The following is a 24,214-nucleotide window of genomic DNA, read 5'->3' as shown; positions in this document are numbered from 1 at the left end:
CGACACCCGCCACGTCAAGTTGCCGCTTTAGTTCGGCAAAATCATTAGTCCGGCCAGCCACCGGACCCTTCGCCACCTGCATAGGAAGGGCGACACATTATACCTGGGATTATGATGCTCGACGCGCTGTCATTTTTGACAACACCCCGAGCCTCAGGGGCTACTATCTACACAGGGTGCATTTTATATGCGGAACAGTCAGAAGGTACATCATTTTGCATACCTCAAAACCTGTCAGTAAACTTCTGACGGCTTCATGCAATCCGCTCTCAGTGGATGAAATCCTTTCAATCACCGTACTCATTAACGCACGGTGATCTTCTGAGATAAACGCTCGCCCGAGCAGATCCTTCAGCTCCTCCGACCGTACACCATATGGTGCGGGACTCGTCCAATGGCCTTTTTCGAAGGCCGGACACGGAGGGATTTGAGGGGACATACGACTACCTTCTGGCCCCGCCGGACTCGGAGAAACCCGACACCTCAGGGCGCCCGCCTCATAAGACTGTACGGCAGGGGGAGGCGTTTCGCTCTCTATCATCTCCGGACGAAGATCCCCTGAAGATGAGCTCTGCTGAGAAGGGCTGAGATCCGAACTACAAGGTAAAATTTTGGTTATTAGAAATAGGGTAGGGATATCCTTTATTTTGATAAAAACTCCCCTTTTTACTTACGGCTCGATGGAGGGCTGATCCCCTTGGGGTCATAATGCGGCCGAGGCATCTCTCAGCGCCGGACCCTCTGACGAAGATTTCTTCCCCCGCTTTGAGACCATGGTCTCCGGGTCGTCAGAGGTGGTCCTCTTCTTCCCTTGGATGGAGGGATTCTCGATCCCTCCCTTCCTGGCAGCCTCTTTCGCGGAGGCGGTAGCTTCCTTGTTCCCTCCTTCACCTTCTTCCAAAGGCGCAACCTCCAGCATCCTGGTTAACACAGGATCCAGCATGGTCTCAGGGAGGGGGGCCGAACACCTGATTAACTTTGCTTTCGCTATCCACTCCTGTTCAAGGGACAACTCTTTTAAAGGGCAAGTTTGTGATAAATATAGGATAGCGTGTCCGGGTACAGGGCTACTTACTTGAGTATCCGGGCAATTGCAGCTCAGACTTGCGTCCTCGGTCAAGTCCGGACACATCTCTTGTGATCCAAAGAAAAGCTTGTACATCTCCACGGGCGTCGTGCCCATAAAATGTTGGAGAGCTCGTGGTCCCTCCGAGTTAAACTCCCACAGGCGGAGGGGGCGACGTCTGCAGGGCAGGATGCGACGAATTAGCATGACCTGTGCTACTACGACCAAAGTGATATCTCTCTCTCTAGGAGGTCTCGAATGCGACCCTGCAGCAAGGGCACGTCCTTGGACGGCCCCCAGTCAAGCCCTTTATTGACCCATGACGCCAGCCACGATGGAGGACCCGAGCGAAAGGCAGGTGGCGCCACCCATTTGGTGCCCCTGGGAGCTGTGATATAAAACCACTCTTGTTGCCATAAACTGAGCTCCTCTTGAAAAGAGCCCTCGGGCCACGGAGCATCAACATTCTTGCTTATAACAGCCCCTCCGCACTCTACCTGTTGCCCCTTGATCATCTTCGGCTCCACTTTGAAGGTCTTGAGCCACAATCCGAAGTGAGGGGTAATGCGGAGGAAGGCTTCGCACACGACGATGAACGATGAGATGTGGAGGATGGACTCCGGATCCAAGTCGTGAAATTCCAACCCGTAGTAAAACATGAGCCCCCTCATGAAGGGGTCCATCGGGAAGCTTAACCCCCGAAGGAAGTGAGACGCGAACACCACGCTTTCACCAGGCTTGGGAGTGGGAATAACCTGCCCTTGGGCAGGCAGCCTATGCGAAATTTCACCGGTTAGATACCTGGCCTCTCTTAGCTTTAACACATCTTCTTCCGTAACATCATCGAAGGTCCGAAGCGCCTGAATCTGGAGCTTTGGGTGTTGGAACTCGAGGCAAGGGGCGGATTCGATTGAGATTGAAAGAAGGGAGTGGAGCCTTGGTCTCTTTATAAAGAGGTTGAATACCAAGAGCCTCCCCCGTGACCGTTTGGGACTCGCCTTCGATAGAGGAGACGTGCCAACGGGCACAGTTGGGTTACCCACACCCGTATTGATGAGAATCCCGGAATAAGGGGACACGATCTCTGATTTGACAAGACGTGCCAAGGAAACCGCCTCGCTAAACGCGCTGAGGTGGGATAGTGAAAACGATTCGAATAAAGGCTTGGCCGTGGTGTGATGTCATGCCACGGAATACATCAACAGATTGAACTTGTGTAAATATTATTCTCTTTATGGTGGTATGTGAAACTTATTTTGCAGAGCCGGACACTATCCTTGTGTTCAAAATCTTCTATGAAGTATTCGGAGGAGGAACCCTCCTTGCAATGCCGAAGACAATATGCGTTCCGGACTCGTCGTCATTGAAGCCTGGTTCAGGGGCTACTGAGGGAGTCCCAGACTAGGGGGTGTCCGGATAGCCGAACTATCATCTTCGACCGGACTCCTGGACTATGAAGATACAAGATTGAAGACTTCGTCCCGTGTTCGGATGGGACTTTCCTTGGCGTGGAAGGCAAGCTTGGCGATACGGATATGTAGATCTCCTACCATTGGAACCGACTCTGTGTAACCCTAACCCTCTTCGGTGCCTATATAAACCGGAGGGTTTTAGTCCATAGGACGAACAACAGTCATACCATAGGCTAGCTTCTAGGGTTTAGCCTCTCTGATCTCGTGGTAGATCTACTCTTGTACTACCCATATCATCAATATCAATCAAGCAGGAGTAGGGTTTTACCTCCATATCATCAATATCAATCCTACCCGAACCTGGGTAAAAACACCTTGTCCCTTGTTTCCTGTTACCATCCGCCTAGACGCACAGTTCGGGACCCCCTACCCGAGATCCGCCGGTTTTGACACCGACAATAAGGACACGTTAAACTAATGTTGTTTTCAATGTAATGCCTCCAGTAATATGAATCAATGGCACTTCTTTACATGTCCTGCTAAAATTTCCCATTAAGATAAGTTGGTTCTTTTTGTTAGAAATGCAACTGTCCTGGTCCTCCTACTCTCCCGTGCCCAAAGTAATGTCATATTTAACAGTTGTCATAGTTAATCCTAATGCCCACACTAATATCTAGCAACGCGACTGCTTTAGAAATTGCTACTGTCCTTGTAGGATTGCCATTCAGATAAGGAACATGCTTCTTTTCATTTGATGCATGTTTCATCACTTGTTAGTCACCCTCCTTTCCACCTTTTTTGTGCAAACAGAGATATACATTTCACGCTCGATCTTAGTTGAACTACACAAATGATATCCAAATTATAGTTGAGCATTCCAGGAGCTTCACAACCAACCTTGATGTTGCTCAATTTTATTGCAATTAATGAAGAAGAAGCTCTGTGGGTTTCGTTTTCTGATGGAAAATGGAACCGGGGCTGGAGCCCTTTTCTTAATTTTTTTTTGAAGAAGAAGCTGCTAGCTCACGGGACATTGCTTCATTTTAGGTGAACTGCACCAAAAGGTCCCATGAATTGAATCATCCATGTTGGTGACTGAAAGAGCCAGCTTCAGCATCCCAGTCTAAGCACCCTCAGCCTCCATCCTTGCGACGCACGGTACACCTCGTTTGCCACCTCCTCGATCCTAGTGTCACTAATAAAATGAAATATTAATACAGTTAAAATAGAGCGAGTGTCATCTCTATCATTTCATTTCCAATGTAGATAAAGAAATTGCTTCTCTTAGTTAAAGTATGTTTCATCAACTAGTCCCATTGTTAATGTTTAAGCGTTTCTACAAACTGGGGTGCTTAATTTTAGTTGATATGTACAAAAATAGAGATTTGAATGTCTCAAGGCGCCTCCTTGTACTACCGCTGTACACTGATGTTCATCACTGGCAGAAGGTGTATCTGGGAGACTTGGGACGATGTCCAGTATGAGGCGTACCGTATGAGGCGTCGCAGGGCCCATCTCGCCCTCGCATCATGGCATACTATGATACTATCACAATATTTTCTTCTATTTATTTTGTGTGTTTTATCAACTAGTGCCACTATAATGTAATCACGCTTTTTCATTACCTGTGCAAACAGGGTTATTCAGCTAGATTTTGGTGGAACTGCACAAATGTACGTATGGAACCGACATATATGCAGAGTGCGAGGTGTGCCAAGTAAAAATTACCGACACCAACCATGCTGCATGCACGCATTGGCATCCACCACCACCAATGGGATGTGTGGCGCTCTCTGTGGACGGATCTTTCTCGGCAGCAAATCCTCTAACCTAATACTAGTAGCTTATATTGGCAGGTTTCTAGGGAGTACTATTTTATGAAAGAAGCACCAATATGTTTTTATTTATTTGTACACTGTGTCACAACTTTGACCCAAAGGTCCAGAGCTATTTTAGGGTGATTGGCGTAGTAGTCGGAGACTGATTGTAAGCATGATTTTCATTAGCTGTCACACCGATTGTAAGCATGAGCAGGTGGAAGATTAGGTTAGTGCAAAGCTTACCTTAAACCCTACCACAGCTGTTGAAACGAGGCGAGCGTCGAGGGAACCTGGAGAACGGCGGGGAAGCGACGTCGCGCCATCTGGCCTCCTCTTGCGGTGGGAGAACGAATACTCCCGTGGCTCCGACTGGCTCTGCACCCTCACGAACGGCACACCATACTCGATCGATTCATTATCCTCTGGGTGCTCGACCTTCAACCTGTACGCCCACCACCTCCGCCTGACTGTCGCCTCGGGCGAATCTGTCTGCTCCATCGCCCATAGGAGATACTCGATGAACTCGGAGGACTACGGCGTGACTGCCGCCGAGGAGTACATGTACATCGCCGCCCTCATCGCCGCTATCTCGCTCTTTTGCATACATTGCCACATGGCCCGCACCATCCTCGAAATCTCCCACTCATTGTCAAACCAACTAAGGATCTCCTCAACCTGGCTAACTTTGCCTGGTCGCCGCCGGCAATCTGCCTGATTCACTGCTGCATCCTCTCCATAGATGTCCTTCTGAGTGGTCCGGTGCTAGCTTTGGAAGATGGGAGGAGAGACGGTGGTCTTGCAATAGAGAAGAGGGAGAGCAGAGGAGGTGGTTTTGGAATGGATATGATGGAGAGGAGAGGAGGTGGTTTTGCAATGGAGAGAAGATCAGAAGAGGGAGAGGCGAGACAGTGGTTTTGGAATGGAGATAATGGAGAGGAGAGGAGGCGGTTTTGGAATGGAGATGATGGAGAGGAGAGGAGGTGGTTTTGCAATGGAGAAGATCAGAAGAGGGAGAGGCGAGACGGTGGTTTTGGAATGGAGATGATGGAGAGGAGAGGAGGTGGTTTTGCAATGGAGAAGAGGGGGAGGAGCATGCGGCAACGATTTAGGATTGGGCGAGAGGGCCGGCGCACTATGACTGGATCAAAATCAAAATCAATTTACCCTTCAATTAAGAAAGCGACACCACATTAACTAGTCTCCCTTTTATTCTGAGTCATAATTGACCATGATTTTCGCGCATAAAATATATGTTATACGTTGCAAAAATATATAATTTGAAAGTAAATTCAGATACGAACCAAACGATACAATTTTTGGTGACATGCATTCACATTTTGCTTGTCAAATACAGTACATGGTCAAACTTTGACCCAAAATATGCAAAACAACAAAAAAATACTTCCAAGACCAGCGCCGCTCTTCCGCTCTTCTCCTCTTAAACCACCGCCCCTCCTCTCCTGTTCCAGTCCAAAACTAGTGTCGCTCCTGTCCCGTTCTAATCCAAAACCAGCGCTGCTCCTCTCCTCTTCTATTCCAAAACCACCACCGGCGAGTGAAGGTGCTGTGGAGAAGTAGATCGATGGAGGAGTACAACCGAGACGTGAGGATCGCAGACGGCGACCCTGTGAAGCTAGCTAGGATGTTGGAGATACAGTCTTGGTTTGACAACAAGGACCAACTAGCGGCGACGGTGACATCCATGGACAAATATCTGCAACAGAGCGAAAAGGCGGCGATACTCCCCGAGGGAGTCGCGCCGGAGTACATAGAGCTGCTCCTCTGGGCCATGGAGCAAACAGATTCACCGAATCCGATCGTGAGGGAGCGGTGGTGGGAGTATCAATCCCAGATGGAGCATCCACCAGAGATTGAAGGATCGAGCATCTACAGGGTGCCGTTTGTGAGGGTGTCCTGCCAGAGTGAGCCGGTGGAGTCTTCGTCGACCGAACCCAACTGCAAGAGGAGAAAAGCAGTTGGCCCAATGACGCTTCCTTGCCATCGTCTCCCTCGCCGTTCACACCGTCTCACGGGGCGGCTGTCTGCCGCCGAGGAATAGGAGGGGGCTGCCCCCCAGCCCAATAGTTGGGCAGGTTGTTAATTGTTAGGAGGAGCTTAGGGTTGTCAGTATTTCCAGGTTATGAATTGTGTTTTATGTTGTGTATTTTGAGAGTACTTTCAGATATGAATGTCTTTTGAATTTCAGATTTGCAGTATTGAGCATATGAAGAATTTTATGAATTCCAGAGACCTATTTTTAGCACTTCAAAAAAATGTAGTTTCATAGGAGTATAAAAGTGCAGACGAGAAGAAACTGCAAGTTTCAGTTTCAGATAAGAAACTGCAAGTTCAGTTTCAGATAAGAAATTGCAACTTTCATGCAGAGGCAGATCATTTATATTAACACGGCCTTTTCAAACAGGGTTAACATCATGTTGGAAGTTTTATTCATGGTTGAAAATGGAACTACCACCCAGTTAACATCATGCTGATCAACATTCATGCATAGCACATCTTCATATGATGCACAGTCAAAATGCCCACACAATGTCGAGTGTGCGAAACACAGAGAAAACGAGGGACGAAGTTTTGGCAAGTGTTGGACGTGGTTTTGGGCTGCCCCGTCTAGGCTTTCATTTTTAACATGCGCAGCCCACGACCTCGGATGGGAGGGCCTGTTTGTATTTTCTTAGGGCCATCATGTATCGACCGGCCTATGGACCTCCCATCCGAGGTTTTATTTTTGGCAGCCCAATTTATGTATTTTTTTGAAGAAAAGCAGAGGTCTGTTCTATTTTTCTATATAAGAATAGGAACGCCAGGTACAACTTATGTTTCCCTTCTAACTATATTATATATATTTAAATTATTTTATATGTTATTATATATTATTTTTATTGTCATCATATATTTAACAGATACTTACATATGTAAGAAAACAATATCCCACATCTTATTAACTTATAAAAATAATTTCTTAACAAATAAAATCCTGGATTGTTTTGGCACGGAAATCCTAGTGATTGTGTACAAAAGCTTGGTAAGATTTAAGGACGAATATAATAATATCACTTATTATTTAAATATATTTATAACAAAATGCTCAGCCCTTTTTTATTTTTTGATAATATTGCTGGCCCAACCCAATATTATAATTAGAATCAGCCCAGCAAAATCATGTATTTCGAGAAAGTGCAAATGGCCTGTAATTTTTTAGGAAATAAAATAAATGGGTCGCATGGACGCTACATTAATTGTTCACCCAGCCCAGCTAATGGTTGTAATTCAAAAAAGAGATCAAATTGACTGTAAATTCTACCGTGCAAAAAAAAGACTGTAAATTCTGAAAAAATGGGTTGAATATGTGCCACATTTTTGGAGGCTGAAATGTGGGCCAATAGGTCGAAGCCAACGCAAGTCGTTGTCAATTTAGTCAACAAATGATTCTGACATGTTAGCCGTTGGATTTACATCCAACGACCGGCATCCATCTTCAATCTCTCGTCTTCTTCCTCCAGCACCGCCGGGACCACCTCCCGCCTCCTGCTGCTACCAGCTATGCTTAGCACGCTTCGCTATGAAGCGCTACTCCACCATTGGCCAGGCCATCCCTCCACCCCTCCACACCTCCTGTTCTTCTTCACCGACTGCCGAACCACACCGCACTAGAACCAGTTAACCCTCGTACACCTCTCCGTCCGCGACTCTACTCCCGCGTCTTCCCATCTCCGGCTCGTTGCTGTCAGGGGCCTCGCCGTCGTCCACCACCTTGGATGCGCTCAGCGCGGCGTGGCCAACGTGGTCAATGAGCGACACCATCGGAAGTAGACTGTGCGTGGAGAGGCTGACAGCTGGGTCCGCACACAAGGAAATGCCTCCTTATTACGTGCAAAATAATGATTCCTCCACTTGACATATGGGACCCACCGGAAGGGCCTCCGAATTTCGCGAAAAAAACGTGCCCCCCGCTGACTTGTCGGACCCACCAGCTATCTTCGCATACTAGGAAGTGCCTCCTTATTACACACAAAAAATGAATACTCCCCCTGCCAGCTGGAACCCAGCATACTGGGAGGCTGATTTGTGGGCCTACCAAGTTGACGGGGACGGAGGGCTTTGTCAACTTAGTCAATATGAATGATTCTAGTTCATGTTACCATACGATGTTCATCCAACGGTTGTAGTGCTTCTTCAACCTCTGGTCTTCTTGCTCCAGCCGCCCAAACCAGCGCCAGTCGTGCCGCGTGCTCCTGCCTCCCGTGGCCGGCTGTGATGCCGCGGAGGCCTCACCGCCCCTACTACTCCCAACGCTGGCCAGGCCATCCCTCTACTCACCCACACCTCTTGTTATTCTGCGGCCACAACAGCCTCACACCGCAGCCGAACCAGTGACGTACTCCTCTTCGCATGGGCATCCACTGCTGCGTCTTCCCCGGCTTCGAGTCGTCCCCTTCCTAGGCCTCGCCGTCGTCCACCGCCGTGGTGCTCTCGGCACGGCGTGGTCAACGTGGTCAAGGAACGACTTCCATCGGACGTGGAGTGTACGTGGAGAGGCTGATAGCTGGGTCCACGGCCGCAGCAAGGAAGTGACTCCTTATTACGCGAAAAATAATGATTCCTCCACCTCTGACAGCGGGGACCCACCGGAAGGGCCACCGTATTTCGTGAAAAAAGTTCCCCCCTGACTGCTGGGACCCACCAGCTACATCTTTGCACGCAAGGAAGTGCGTACGGGCAAAAAAACGATTCGCCCCCCTGACTGCTGGGACCCACCAGCTACATCTTCGCATGCAAAGAAAGTGCGTCCGGGCAAAAAAAAAAACGATTCGCCCCTCTGACTGCTGGGACCCACCAGCTACATTTTTGCACGCAAGGAACTGCCTGACAGTCGGGACCCACCTGGTCGAAGCGTACGTAGTGTTGTCATTCTGGTCGCGAACGTGAACGTACATATATACTGGTCGATGTAGAGGTGCACACGTGTCGTAGTAGAGGCGTGTACGTGTCGTAGTAGAGGCGCACACGTAGCATGTACACGTACGTACAACGGCCAGGGTGCAAGAAAGAAAATACGGCCACGTACGTACATACAGGCTGGGTCTCGAACGCCTACTCGCGCATACGTACATGACTGGGTCGGAACGGAGAAACAGAGTCATCATCGTGTTCATGGGGAGGCAACGGAATGCGTCGTGTTCATGGGGAGGCAACGGAATGCTTCGTGTTCATCGGGAGGCAACAGAACACGTGGGAGCCAACCGGCTTGGACGGAACAGGCGATGGAAACAAGGCCTGGCGTACCACAGAACGGAGGAAACGGCCTTGTGTTCGACCGGCCACATTCGGAACGGGGTCCTGTTGATCAGGAGGGGTGTGGCGTACCATAAAACGGAGGAAACGGACCTCCTACGGTCGAAACGGTGGTCCTGTTGATTGGGAGGGGTGTGGCATACTGCAAAATGGAGGAAACGAACCTCCTACGGTCGAAACGGGGGTCCTGTTGATCAGGAGGAGTGTGGCGTACCGCAAAACGGATGAAACAGACTTGTGTTGGAGCACTACGGTCGAAACGGGGGTCCTGTTCATCAGGAGGGGTGTGGCGTACCGCAAAACGGGACTCCACGGGATACTGTTCATCTCAACCGTCGACCTCCTCCAGCCACGGGCTACCATCGACCTCCTCCAGCCTCCACGGGCTCCTGTTCATCCAGCCTCCATCGCGCGCTACTCCACCGGCTACTGTTCAACCAGCCCTCCACCATCTACTGTTCATCCAGCCCTCCACACCACGGGGTCCTGTTCAACCACCCCTCCACGGCCACCCCTGCACCTTCTATTGTTCATCCAGCCCTCCACACCACGGGGTCCTGTTCATCCAGAGGCAACGCCACCGCTCAATGTTCATCCAACCCCCCCCCGCAACGCTCACTGTTCATCCAATCGATCGGCTTCAGTTAGCAGCAGTAGCGAAGGAATCGCTCCATCGGGTTTAGTTAACAGCCATCGATCGATCGCTCGGGTTCAGTAACGTGTAGCCTGCAGAGCAATCGCTCGGGTTCAGTTAGAGCCCAACGCCTCACTCGGGTTCAGTTAGAGCCAATGCCTCGCACAAACGCGCGTACGTGTACGAGAGAAATGCGCATCGCTCGGGTCCCGACCTCCCACCGTAACCGGCAACTCCCCAAAGTTTTCCTCCCCCTCGCTTCTACCACGGTTTTTTCCGTCATGGACGGCCCAAAGAATGTCATGCAGCTGCGTCTCGGCTCGCCCAGGACGAAAAGCCCATTTTCCGTCATGATTTTTTGTCATAGAAGAAGGAGCCCACCACATCTATGATGATACCAGGTTTTGTCACAATTATCGTCATAGAAGTGTCATATGTATGATGGATTTTTTTTCGTTCGGCCCAAAATGTCACGGATGTGTCTTTTTTTGTAGTGTCCGTCTATACTACATCAACACATATATTTCCACCCCTTTCAGAACGTGCTCTTCGCGCCACAAAGCAGCCATTAGACACGGGAGCGATGAGCAGCGAGCTTATACATATTGCAAACGTCAAAAATAATATAACATGGTGAATATATGTCACGTACGTGCGATATGTATGTCACAATGTGCAAAAAATAATTAAAAGGGGAATGCAACAAGAGGACTTCCCAGGATGTCACCCATCCTAGTACTACTCACGCCCAAGCACGCTTAACTTCAGAGTTCTGATGGGATCCGATGCTTTAGTGCTGGTATGATCGCATCCGACTTGTTACGCCGTCTTCGTCCCTTATGCCTGCCACTTGTAGGTACACTTCAAAGACGATTGTACATTCTTACTACCATTACAACTGTTGCCTAATAATGGATAATGTCTATACTACTTACTTTCCCGCTCAAACACGGAGACGAGTTTACCACGGTTTCCACCCCTCCCTCTATACCGCAGCAACATGTATTTTTCCGCCCATTTCAGAATGCGCTCTTCGCGCCACAAAACTGCCTTGGACGCGCGAGCAATGAGCGGCGAGCTTAAACATATCACAAACGTCAAAAATAATATAACATGGTTAATATATATCGCGCACATGTGATATGTTTGTCACGAGGCGCAAAAAATATTTAAAAAGGGAATGCAACACGAGGACTTCCCAGAAGGTCATCCATCCTAGTACTACTCTCGCCCAAGCACACTTAACTTTGGAGTTTTGATGGGATCCGATACAGTGCTGGTATGATCGCATCCGACATGTTACACTGTCTTCGTCCCTTATGCCTGCAACTCATAGGTACACTTCAAAGACGATTGTACATTGTTAATTCCATTACAACCATTGCCTAATAATGGATAATGTCCTATACTACTTACTCTCCCGCTCAAACACGGAGACGAGTTTACCACAGTTTCCACCCCTCCATCTATACCGCAGCAACACGTATTTTTCTACCCATTTCAGAACGGGCTCTTCGCGCCACAAAACCGCCCTTGGACGCGCGATCAATGAGCAGCAAGCTTAAACATATCGCAAATGTCAGAAATAATATAACATGGTTAATATATATTGCGCATGTGCGATATGTTTGTCATGAGGTGCAAAAAATATTTAAAAAGGGAATCCAACATGAGGACTTCCCAGAAGGTCACCCATCCTAATACTAATCTCGCCCAAGCACACTTAGCTTTGGAGTTCTTTGGGATCTGATTCTTTAGTGCTGGTATGATCGCATCCGACATGTTACGCCATCTTCGTCCCTTATGCTTGCCACTCATAGGTACACTTCAAAGACGATTGTACATTGTTACTACCATTACAACCGTTGCCTAATAATGGATAATGTCCTATACTACTCACTCTCCCGCTCAAACACGGGGACGAGTTTACCACGGTTTCCACCCCTCCCTCTATACCGCAGCAACACATATTTTCCACCCATTTCAGAACAGGCACTTCGCTCCACAAAACCGCCCTTGGATGCGCGAGCAATGAGCAGCGAGCTTAAACATATCGCAAACGTCAAAAATAATATAACATGGTTAATATATATCGTGCACGTGTGATATGTTTGTCACGAGGCGCAAAAATTATTTAAAAAGGGAATGAAACACGAGGACTTCCCAGGAGGTCTCCCATCCTAGTACTACTCTCGCCCAAGCACACTTAACTTCAGAGTTCCGATGGGATCCGGTGCTTTAGTGCCGGTATTAACACATCCAACATGTTACCCCGTCTTCGTCCCTTATGCCTCCCACTCCCAGGTCCACTACAAAGACGATTGTACATTCTTACTACCATTACAACCGTTGCCTAATAATGGATAATGTCCAATACTACTAACTCTCCTGCTCAATCACGGGGATGGGTTACCACGGTTTCCACCCCTCCCTCTATACCGCAGCAGCACATATTTTTCAACCCCTTTCAGAATGCGCTCTTCGGGCACAAAGCCGACCCTATACGCGCGAGCAATGAGAAGCGAGCTTAAACATACCGCAAACGTCAAAAATAACATAACATGGTTAACATATATCGCGCATGTGCGATATGTTTGTCACGAGGCGCAAAAACTATTTAAAAAGGGAATGCAACTCGAGGATTTCCCAGGAGGTCACCCATCCTAGTACTACTCTCTCCCAAGCACACTTAACTAACTTCAGAGTTCTGATGGGATCCGGTGCTTTAGTGCTGGTATTATCGCATCAGACATGTTACCCCGTCTTCATCCCTTATGCCTCCCACTCCCAGGTCCACTGCAAAGACGATTGTACATTCTCACTACCATTACAACCTTTGCCTAATAATGGATAATGTCCAATACTACTTACTCTCCCGCTCAATCATAGAGACGGGTTACCACGGTTTCCACCCCTCCCTCTATACCACCACAACACATATTTTCCCACCCCTTTCAAAACATGCTCTTCGGGGCACAAAGCCGCCCCTAGACGCGCGAGCAATGAGCAACGAGCTTAAACATAGCGCAAACATCAAAAATAATATAACATGGTTAATATATATCGCGCATGTGCGATATGTTTGTCACGAGGTGCAAAAAATATTTAAAAAGGGAGTGCAACACGAGGACTTCCGAGGAGGTCACCCATCCTAGTACTACTCTCGCCCAAGCACACTTAGCTTCGGAGTACTGATGGGATCCGGTGCTTTAGTGCTGGTATTATCGCATCCAACATGTTTCCCCGTCTTCGTCCCTTATGCCTCCCACTCCCAAGTCCAGTGCAAAGACGATTGTACATTCTTACTACCCTTACAACCGTTGCCTAATAATGGATAATGTCCAATACTACTAACTCTCCCGCTCAATCATGGAGACGGGTTACCACGGTTTCCGCCCCTCCCTCTATAACGCAACAACACATATTTTTCCACCTCTTTCAAAACGCGCTCTTCACGCCACAAAGCCGCCCCTAGACGCGCGAGCAACGAGCAGCGAGCTTAAACATACCGCAAACGTCAAAAATAATATAACATGGTTAATATATATTGCGGACGTGTGATACGTCCATTTTGCATCATGATTTTATATCAATATTTATTGCATTATGGGCTGTTATTACACATTATGTCTCAATACTAATGGCTATTCTCTCTTATTTTACAAGGTTTATCATGAACAGGGGGAATGCCGGTAGCTGGAATTCTGGCTAGAAAAGGAGCAAATATTGGAAACCTATTCTGCACAGCTCCAAAAATCCTGAAACTCCACGGAAGTCACTTTTGGAATTAATAAGAATTATTGAGGAAAGAAAACACTAGAGGGGGCCCACACCATGGCCAGGAGGGTGGGGGGCGCGCCCACCCCTACTGGGCGCCCCCCTGTCTCCTGGGCCCCCTGGTGGCCCTCCAGTGCCCATCTTCTGCTATATGAAGACTTTTACCCTGGAAAAAAATAGAGGCAAGCTTTTAGGAGCAAACATCTTCATAAGTTCATCCATCTTTTCACTCAAAACATTGATTTCTTCTATAGCATGGACTTTTTTTACTAGAAGATCTTTCGGTGTGCCATTGAGAATAATTAGCCATAATATTATCAAGCAATTTGGTAGCATCCCCTAACGTAATTTCCATAAAAGTGCCTCCCGCAGCCGAATCTAAAAGATTTCTAGAAGCAAAATTCAATCCGGCATAAATTTTTTGTATGATCATCCATAAATTCAAACCATGAGTAGGGCAATTGCGAAGCATTAATTTCATTCTTTCCCAAGATTGGGCAACATGCTCATGATCAAGTTGTTTAAAATTCATGATATCGTTCCTAAGAGTGATAATCTTAGCGGGAGGAAAATACTTAGATATAAAAGCATCTTTGCACTTGTTCCAAGAATCAATACTATTTTTAGGCAAAGATGAAAACCAAACTTTAGCACGATCTCTAAGTGAAAACGGAAATAACTTCAATTTGACAATATTGTTATCCGTATCTTTTTTCTTTTGCATATCACACAAATCAACAAAATTGTTTAGATGAGTAGCGACATCTTCACTAGGAAGGCCGACGAATTGATCTTTCATAACAAGATTCAGCAAAGCGGTATTGATTTCACAAGACTCATCATTATTAAGAGGAGCAATCGGAGTACTAAGGAAATCATTATTATTGGTATTCGAGAAATCACACAATTTGGTATTATCTTGCGCCATGGCAACAAGTAATCCAACACACAAGCAAACAGAAAGGCAACGGGAAAAAGGCAAACGGGAAAGAGAGGAGGAGATTGGGAAAGAGAGGGCGAATAAAGCGGCAAGGGTGAAGTGGGGGAGAGGAAAACGAGAGGCAAATGGCAAATAATGTAATGCGAGAGATAGGGATTGTGATGGGTACCTGGTATGTTGACTTTTGCGTAAGCCTCCCCGGCAACGGCGCCAGAAATCCTTCTTGCTACGTCTCGAGCTTGCGTTGGTTTTCCCGAAGAGGATGGGGTGATGCAGCACAGTAGCGTAAGTATTTCCCTCAGTTTTTGAGAACCAAGGTATCAATCCAGTAGGAGGTCACGCGCAAGTCCCTCGTACCTGCACAAAACAATAGCAACTCGCAACCAACGCTTAGGGGTTGTCAATCCCTTCACGGTCACTTATGAGAGTGAGATCTGATAGAGATAATATTTTTGGTATTTTTTATATAAAGATGCAAAGTAAAAAGGTAAAGGCAAAACAAGTAAAATAAAGTAATGGAGATTGATATGATGAGAATAGACCCAGGGGCCATAGGTTTCACTAGTGGCTTCTCTCAAGAGCATAGATATTCTACGGTGGGCGAACAAATTACTGTTGAGCAATTGATAGAATTGAGCATAGTTATGAGGTTATCTAGGTATGATCATGTATATAGGCATCACGTCCGTGACAAATAGATCGAAACGATTCTGCATCTACTACTATTACTCCACTCATCGACCGCTATCCAGCATGCATCTAGAGTATTAAGTTAAAAACAGAGTAACGCCTTAAGCAAGATGACATGATGTAGAGGAATAAATTCATGCAATATGATAAATACCCCATCTTGTTATCCTCGATGGCAACAATACAATACGTGCCTCGCAACTCTTTCTGTCACTGAGTAAGGACACCGCAAGATTGAACCCAAAGCCATGCACTTCTCCCATTGCAAGAACTACCAATCTAGTTGGCCAAACCAAACGGATAATTCGAAGAGACTTGCAAAGATAACTCAATCATACATAAAAGAATTCAGAGAAGATTCAAATATTATTCATAGATAAGCTGGATCATAAACCCGCAATTCATCGGTCTCAACAAACACACCACAAAAAGAAGATTACATCGAATAGATCTCCACGAGAGAGGGGGAGAACATTGTATTGAGATCCAAAAAGAGAGAAGAAGCCATCTAGCTACTAGCTATGGACCCGAAGGTCTGAAGTAAACTACTCACACTTCATCGGAGAGGCTATGGTGTTGATGTAGAAGCCCTCCATGGTGGATGCCCTCTCCGACGGAGCTCCGGAACAGGCCCCAAGATGGGATCTCGTGGATACAGGAAGTTGCGGCGGTGGAATTAGGTTTTTGGCTCCGTCTCTGGTCTAATGGGGGTACGTAGGTATATATAGGAGGAAGGAGTACGTCGGTGGAGCTCCGAGGGGCCCACGAGGCAGGGGGGCGCGCCCAGGGGGGAGGGCGCGCCCTCCACCCTCGTGACCGCCTCGTGGCTTTCTTGACGGAGGGTCCAAGTCTCCTGGATCTTATCTGATGAGTAAATCACGTTCCCGAAAGTTTCATTCCGTTTGGACTCCGTTTGATATTCTGTTTCTTTGAAATACTGAAAAAGGCAAAAAAACAACAATTCTGGGCTGGGCCTCTGGTTAATAGGTTAGTCCCAAAAATAATATAAAAGTGGAAAATAAAGCCCATTATAGTCCAAAACAGTAGATAAAGTAGCATGGAGCAATCAAAAATTATAGATACGTTGGAGACGTATCAGGCATCCCCAAGCTTAATTCCTGCTCGTCCTCGAGTAGGTAAATGATAAAAAGAGAATTTTTGATGCGGAGTGATACTTTGGCATAATTTCAATGTAAATCTTCTTAATCATGGTATGAATATTCAGATCCGAAAGATTCAACACAAAAGTTCATGTTGACATAAAAAATAATAATACTTCAAGCATACTAATCAAAGTAATTATGTCTTCTCAAAATAACATGGCCAAAGAAAGTTATCCCTACAAAATCATATAGTATGGTTATGCTCCATCTTCCCCACACAAAGTATTTAAATCATGCACAACCCCGATGACAAGCCAAGCAATTGTTTCATACTTTAACATTTTCAAAACTTTTTCAATCTTCACGCAATACATGAGCGTGAGCCATGGATATAGCACTATATGTGGAATAGAGTGGTGGTTGTGGAGAAGACAAAAAGAGGGAAGATAGTCTCACATCAACTAGGCGTATCAACGGGCTATGGAGATGCCCATCAATAGATATCAATGTGAATGAGTAGGGATTGCCATGCAACGGATGCACTAGAGCTATAAGTATATGAAAGCTCAACAAAAGAAACTAAGTGGGTGTGCATCCAACTCGCTTGCTCACGAAGACCTAGGGCGTTTTGAGGAAGCCCATCATTGGAATATACAAGCCAAGTTCTATAATGAAAAATTCCCACTAGTATATGAATGTGACAACATAGGAGACTCTTTATCATGAAGATCATGGTGCTACTTTGAAGCACAAGTGTGGTAAAAGGATAGTAGCATTGTCCCTTCTCTCTTTTTCTCTCATTTTTTTTATTTTTATTTTTTTTATTTGGGCCTTTTCTCTTTTTTTATGGCCTCTTTTTTCTCTTTTTTTTTGTCTAGAGTCTCATCCCGACTTGTGGGGGAATCATAGCCTCCATCATCCTTTCCTCACTTGGGACAATGCTCTAATAATGATGATCATCACACTTTTATTTTTCTTACAACTCAACAATTACAACTCGATACTTAGAACATAATATGACTCTATACGAATGCCTCCGGCGGTGTACCGGGATATGCAATGATTCATGAGTGACATGTATGAAAGAATTATGAAAGGTGGCTTTGCCACAAATACGATGTCAACTACATGATCATGCTAAGCAATATGACAATGATGGAGCGTGTCATAATAAACGGAACGGTGGAAAGTTGCATGTCAATATATCTCAGAATGGCTATGGAAATGCCATAATAGGTAGTTATGGTGGCTGTTTTGAGGAAGGTTTATGGTGGGTGTATGATACCGGCGAAAGGTGCGCGGTATTAGAGAGGCTAGCAATGGTGGAAGGATGGGAAAAAGTGCGTATAATCCATGGACTCAACATTAGTCATAAAGAACTCATATACTTATTACAAAAATCTAGAAGTTATCAAAGCAAAGTATTACGCGCATGCTCCTAGGGGGATAGATTGGTAGGAAAAGACCATCGCTCGTCCCCGACCGCCACTCATAAGGAAGACAATCAATAAATAAATCATGCTCCGAGCTCATCACATAACAGTTCACCATACGTGCATGCTACGGGAATCACAAACTTCATCACAAGTATTCTTTGAATTAACAACTACTCAACTAGCATTACTCTAATATCACCATCTTCATATCTCCAAACAATTATCAAGCATCAAACTTATCTTAGTATTCAACACACTCAAAAGAAAGTTTCACATATCTTGAATACCAAGTATATTAACATTAAGCAAATTACCATGCTATTAATGACTCTCAAAATAATCTAAGTGAAGCATGAGAGATCAAGTTTCTTTAAAAAAAATCCACCATCATGCTCTAAAAGATCTAAGTGAAGCACTAGAGCAAAAATTATCACGCTCAAAAGATATAAGTGAAGCACTATGAGCAAAACTATCAAGCTCAAAAGATATAAGTGAAGCACATAGAGTATTCTAACAAATTTCAAATCATATATGGCTATCTCAAAAGGTGTGTACATCAAGGATGATTGTGGTAGACTAACAAGCAAAGACTCAAATAACACAAGACGCTCCAAGCAAAACACATATCATGTGGTGAATAAAAATATAGCTCCAAGTAAATTATCGATGTAAGTGGACGAAAGAGGGGATGCCTTCCGGGGCATCCCCAAGCTTTGACTTTTTGGTGTCCTTGGATTATCTTGGGTGTGCCATGGGCATCCCCAAGATTAGGCTCTTGCCACTCCTTGTTCCATAATCCATCAAAAGAATTCACCCAAAACTTGAAAACTTCACAACACAAAACTCAACAGAAATCTCGTGAGCTCCGTTAGAGAAAGAAAACAAAAGACTACTGTAAGGTACTGTAATGAACTCATTCTTTATTTGTATTGGTTTTAAACCTACTGTATTCCAACTTCTCTATGGTTTATAAAATATTTTACTAGCCATAGATTCATCAAAATAAGCAAACAACACACGCAAAACAGAATCTGTCAAAAACAGAACAGTCTGTAGTAATCTGTAACTAACGCAAACTTCTGTAAATCTAAAAATTCTACCAAAATAGGAAGTCCTGTAATTTTTTTTATTGATCAGCAGCAAAAAGAATCAACGCAAAAGCACGTTTCTGTGATTTATCATAACTAAATTCGTGCGCGCAAAGTTTCTGTTTTTTAGCAGAATCAAATCAACTATCATTGTAGGTTATCCTATAGGTCTTACTTGGCACAAACACTAAATAAAACATAAAACCACATCCAAATAGAAGGTAGATGGATTATTTATTCCTAAACAGAACCAAAAACAAAAAACACAAAATAAAATTGGGTTGCCTCCCAACAAGCGCTATCGTTTAACGCCCCTAGCTAGGCATAAAAGCAAGGATAGATATAGGTATTGCCATCTTTGGTAGGCAATCCATAAGTGGCTCTCATGATAGATTCATATGGTAATTTTATTTTCTTTCTAGGAAAGTGTTCCATTCCCTTCTTTAAGGGAAATTGGAATCTAATATTCCCTTCCTTCATATCAATAATTGCACCAACCGTTCTAAGGAAAGGTCTACCAAGAATAATATGACATGAAGGATTGCAATCTATATCTAGAACGATAAAATCTACGGGCACACAATTCCTATTTGCAACAATAAGAACATCATTAATTCTTCCCATAGGCTTTTTAATAGTGGAATCCGCAAGATGCATGTTTAGAGAGCAATCATCAAAATCATAAAAATCTAGTAAATCACATAGAGTTTTGGGGATAGTAGAGACACTAGCACCCAAATCACACAAAGCATGAAACTCAAAATCTTTAATTTTAATTTTAATAGTAGGTTCGCATTCATTCATCATAGAGTTTTCTAGGGATAGAAACTTTCATCTCAAGTTTTTCTTCATAAGATTGCATCAAAGCATCAACAATGTGTTCGGTAAAGGCCTTATTTTGACTATAAGCATGAGGAGATTCTAGCACGGATTGCAACAAGGAAATACAACCAATCAAAGAGCAATTTTCATAATTAAATTCCTTGAGATCCAAAATAGTGGGTTTAGCAACATCACGGTTTCTATTTATTTCAATCCCACTTTCATCAATTTCATCATCAAGATCTAGAAACTCCGAATTCTTAGAACGCCTTCTAGGTAAAGGAAGATAATCTCCAGATTCATTAAGATTCATATTGCAAAACAAAGATTTAATGGGGGACAAATCAATAACTTTTAGATCTTCATCTTGATTTTCATAGGGATTAGAAGAACACACTTTAATAAAGGCATCTTTGGAAGCACGCATCCTAGCGGTTCTTTCTTTGCACTCATCAATGGAAATTCTCATGGCTTTGAGAGACTCATTGATATCATGCTTAGGAGGAATAGATCTAAGCTTTAAAGAATCAATCTCGAGAGAAATTCTATCAATGTTCCTAGCCAAATCATCAACCTTAAGCAATTTGTCTTCAAGCAAAGCATTAAAATTCTTTTGTGAATTCATAAAATCTTTAACACTACTCTCAAAATCAGAGGGCATCTTATTGAAATTTCCATAAGAGTTGTTGTAGGAATTTCCATAATTGTTAGAAGGATTGCTAGGAAAAGGCCTAGGATTAAAATTCCCTCTATAAGCATTGTTACCAAAACCATTCCTACCAACAAAATTCACATCCATAGATTCATTATTATTCTCAAGCAAAGTAGATAAAGGCATATCATTAGGATCAAGAGGAGTATTTTTAGGAGCAAACATCTTCATAAGTTCATCCATCTTTTCACTCAAAACATTGATTTCTTCTATAGCATGCACTTTTTTACTAGAAGATCATTCGGTGTGCCATTGAGAATAATTAGCCATAATATTATCAATCAATTTGGTAGCATCCCCTAACGTAATTTCCATAAAAGTGCCTCCCGCGGCTGAACCTAAAAGATTTCTAGAAGCAAAATTCAATCCGGCATAAAAATTTTGTATGATCATCCATAAATTCAAACCATGAGTAGGGCAATTGCAAAGCATTAATTTCATTCTTTCCCAATATTGGGAAACATGCTCATGATCAAGTTGTTTAAAATTCATGATATCGTTCCTAAGAGTGATAATCTTAGCAGGCGGAAAATACTTAGAGATAAAAGCATCTTTGTACTTGTTCCAAGAATCAATACTATTTTTAGGCAAAGATGAAAACCAAACTTTAGAACGATCTCTAAGTGAAAACGGAAATAACTTCAATTTGACAATATTGTTATCCATATCTTTTTTATTTTGCATATCACACAAATCAACAAAATTGTTTAGATGAGTAGCGGCATCTTCACTAGGAAGGCCGGCGAATTGATCTTTCATAACAAGATTCAGCAAAGTGGTATTGATTTCACAAGACTCATCATTATTAAGAGGAGCAATTGGAGTACTAAGGAAATCATTATTATTGGTATTCGAGAAATCACACAATTTGGTATTATCTTGCGCCATGGCAACAAGTAATCCAACACACAAGCAAATAGAAAGGCAACGGGAAAAAGGCAAACGGGAAAGAGAGGAGGAGATTGGGAAAGAGAGGGTCAATAAAGCGTCAAGGGTGAAGTGCGGGAGAGGAAAACGAGAGGCAAATCGCAAATAATGTAATGCGAGAGATAGTGATTGTGATGGGTACTTGGTATGTTGACTTTTGCGTAAGCCTCCCCGGCAACGGCGCCAGAAATCCTTCTTGCTACGTCTCCAGCTTGCATTGGTTTTCCGGGAAGAGGAGGGGGTGATGCAGCACAGTAGCGTAAGTATTTCCCTTAGTTTTTGAGAACCAAGGTATCAATCCAGTAGGAGGTCACGCGCAAGTTCCTCGTACCTGCACAAAACTATAGCAACTCGCAACCAACGCTTAGGGGTTGGCAATCCCTTCACGGTCACTTACGAGAGTGAGATCTGATAGAGATAATATTTTTGGTATTTTTGATATAAAGATGCAAAGTAAAAAGGTAAAGGCAAAACAAGTAAAATAAAGTAATGGAGATTGATATGATGAGAATAGACCCGGGGGCCATAGGTTTCACTAGTGGCTTCTCTCAAGAGCATAGATATTCTATGGTGGGTGAACAAATTACTGTTGAGCAATTGATAGAATTGAGCATAATTATGAGGTTATCTAGGTATGATCATGTATATAGGCATCACGTCCATGACAAGTAGATCGAAACGATTCTGCATCTACTACTATTACTCCACTCATCGACCGCTATCCAGCATGCATCTAGAGTATTAAGTTAAAAACAGAGTAACACCTTAAGCAAGATGACATGATGTAGAGGAATAAATTCATGCAATATGATAAATACCCCATCTTGTTATCCTCGATGGCAACAATACAATACGTGCCTTGCAACTCTTTCTGTCACTGAGTAAGGACACCGCAAGATTGAACCCAAAGCCATGCACTTCTCCCATTGCAAGAACTACCAATCTAGTTGGCCAAACCAAACGGATAATTCGAAGAGACTTGCAAAGATAAATCAATCATACATAAAAGAATTCAGAGAAGATTCAAATATTATTCATAGATAAGCTGGATCATAAACCCACAATTCATCGATCTCAACAAACACACCGTAAAAAGAAGATTACATCGAATAGATCTCCACGAGAGAGGGGGAGAACATTGTATTGAGATCCAAAAAGAGAGAAGAAGCCATCTAGCTACTAGCTATGGACCCGAAGGTCTAAAGTAAACTACTCACACTTCATCGGAGAGGCTATGGTGTTGATGTAGAAGCCCTCCATGGTGGATGCCCTCTCTGACGGAGCTTCGGAACAGGCCCCAAGATGGGATCTCGTGGATACAGGAAGTTCCGGCGGTGGAATTAGGTTTTTGGCTCTGTCTCTGGTCTAATGGGGGTACGTAGGTATATATAGGAGGAAGGAGTACGTCGGTGGAGCTCCGAGGGGCCCACGAGGCAGGGGGCATGCCTAGGGGGGAGGGCGCGCCCTCCACCCTCGTGACCGCCTCGTGGCTTTCTTGACGGAGGGTCCAAGTCTCCTGGATCTTATCTGATGAGTAAATCACGTTCCTGAAAGTTTCATTCCGTTTGGACTCCATTTGATATTCTGTTTCTTTGAAATACTGAAAAAGGCAAAAAACAACAATTCTGGGCTGTCCTCCGGTTAATAGGTTAGTCCCAAAAATAATATAAAAGTGGAAAATAAAGCCCATTATAGTCCAAAATAGTAGATAAAGTAGCATGGAGCAATCAAAAATTATAGATACGTTGGAGACGTATCAAGAATAAGTTAGTTCTAATCCTAATAGGACTCTACATGTAACCCGCCCCTTCAACCTACATAAAGAGGGGAAGGGCTCCCCAAAGAGGGACAAGCAAGACGAAACAATCTCTAGGGCTAGACACAAGAGACGGCTTACCGGCGACTCCTTCATGATCGTAATGAGACCTAGCCACAAACATCATGTAGGATTATTACCGGATGATGTTTCCCGGGGCCCGAAGCTGTCTAAATCCTTGTCTTGTGTTGCGTCTCTCATTCCGCCCAACCCCTCTCAAGCTACCGCATAGATGCGTTAGCCTCGCGACTAAGTCCTCACACTAAGGACATCTGATGTGTTAATTCCACGACAGTTGGCGCCCACCATGGGGCCTGCGCACAGTGGTGTTGAGTTCTTGAAGGGATCTTTTTTAGGGTTCGAGAAGGTCGCAATTTTCTGGCTCAACAAAAGCCGGCATGGAAAAATTCATATCAATTCATCAATCAAGAGTGTGAAAGTGTTCTGCGGCGGTGGATATGAGATTGAGATTGTTTTAGGGTTACAGGTCGTGCGACTGCCTCACGCGCCATGGTAATCGCCGAGACCGAGATGAAGCTTTTCGTTGCAGATTTTCTTTCTCACATTGCGGGACGGATATACCAAGGCCGACTCGAAGCAATCCTGCACTATGGTCAAGTCGCCGTAGTCCTTTATTTTTCTCCAACAGGCCAAGCTAGGT

At 44.6% G+C, this 24,214-nt stretch overlaps 5 non-coding genes and 1 pseudogene across 5 annotated transcripts; all 6 read right to left on the bottom strand.

Moving 5' to 3' along the window:
* Positions 1-10,936: 10,936 nt before the first annotated feature.
* On the bottom strand, positions 10,937-11,055 carry LOC119313929. Its single transcript, XR_005152185.1, has one exon. It is a non-coding gene; the product is annotated as a 5S ribosomal RNA (ribosomal RNA).
* A 364-nt stretch (positions 11,056-11,419) lies between these two features.
* LOC119313972 lies at positions 11,420-11,535 on the bottom strand. Its single transcript, XR_005152221.1, has one exon. It is a non-coding gene; the product is annotated as a 5S ribosomal RNA (ribosomal RNA).
* Positions 11,536-11,901: 366 nt separating this feature from the next.
* LOC119314000 lies at positions 11,902-12,019 on the bottom strand (annotated as a pseudogene).
* Positions 12,020-12,384: 365 nt separating this feature from the next.
* On the bottom strand, positions 12,385-12,503 carry LOC119313895. Its single transcript, XR_005152152.1, has one exon. It is a non-coding gene; the product is annotated as a 5S ribosomal RNA (ribosomal RNA).
* Positions 12,504-12,867: 364 nt separating this feature from the next.
* LOC119313971 lies at positions 12,868-12,990 on the bottom strand. The gene has a single exon (XR_005152220.1). It is a non-coding gene; the product is annotated as a 5S ribosomal RNA (ribosomal RNA).
* A 365-nt stretch (positions 12,991-13,355) lies between these two features.
* Positions 13,356-13,474, bottom strand: LOC119313868. The gene has a single exon (XR_005152127.1). It is a non-coding gene; the product is annotated as a 5S ribosomal RNA (ribosomal RNA).
* Between the last annotated feature and the right edge of the window lie 10,740 nt (positions 13,475-24,214).

This window comes from Triticum dicoccoides, chromosome 5B, assembly GCF_002162155.2.
Source record: "Triticum dicoccoides isolate Atlit2015 ecotype Zavitan chromosome 5B, WEW_v2.0, whole genome shotgun sequence".
Classification (NCBI taxonomy): Eukaryota; Viridiplantae; Streptophyta; class Magnoliopsida; order Poales; family Poaceae; genus Triticum; species Triticum dicoccoides.
Note: the sequence above shows the minus strand (reverse complement) of the source record. Positions and strands in the feature narration are given on the sequence as shown.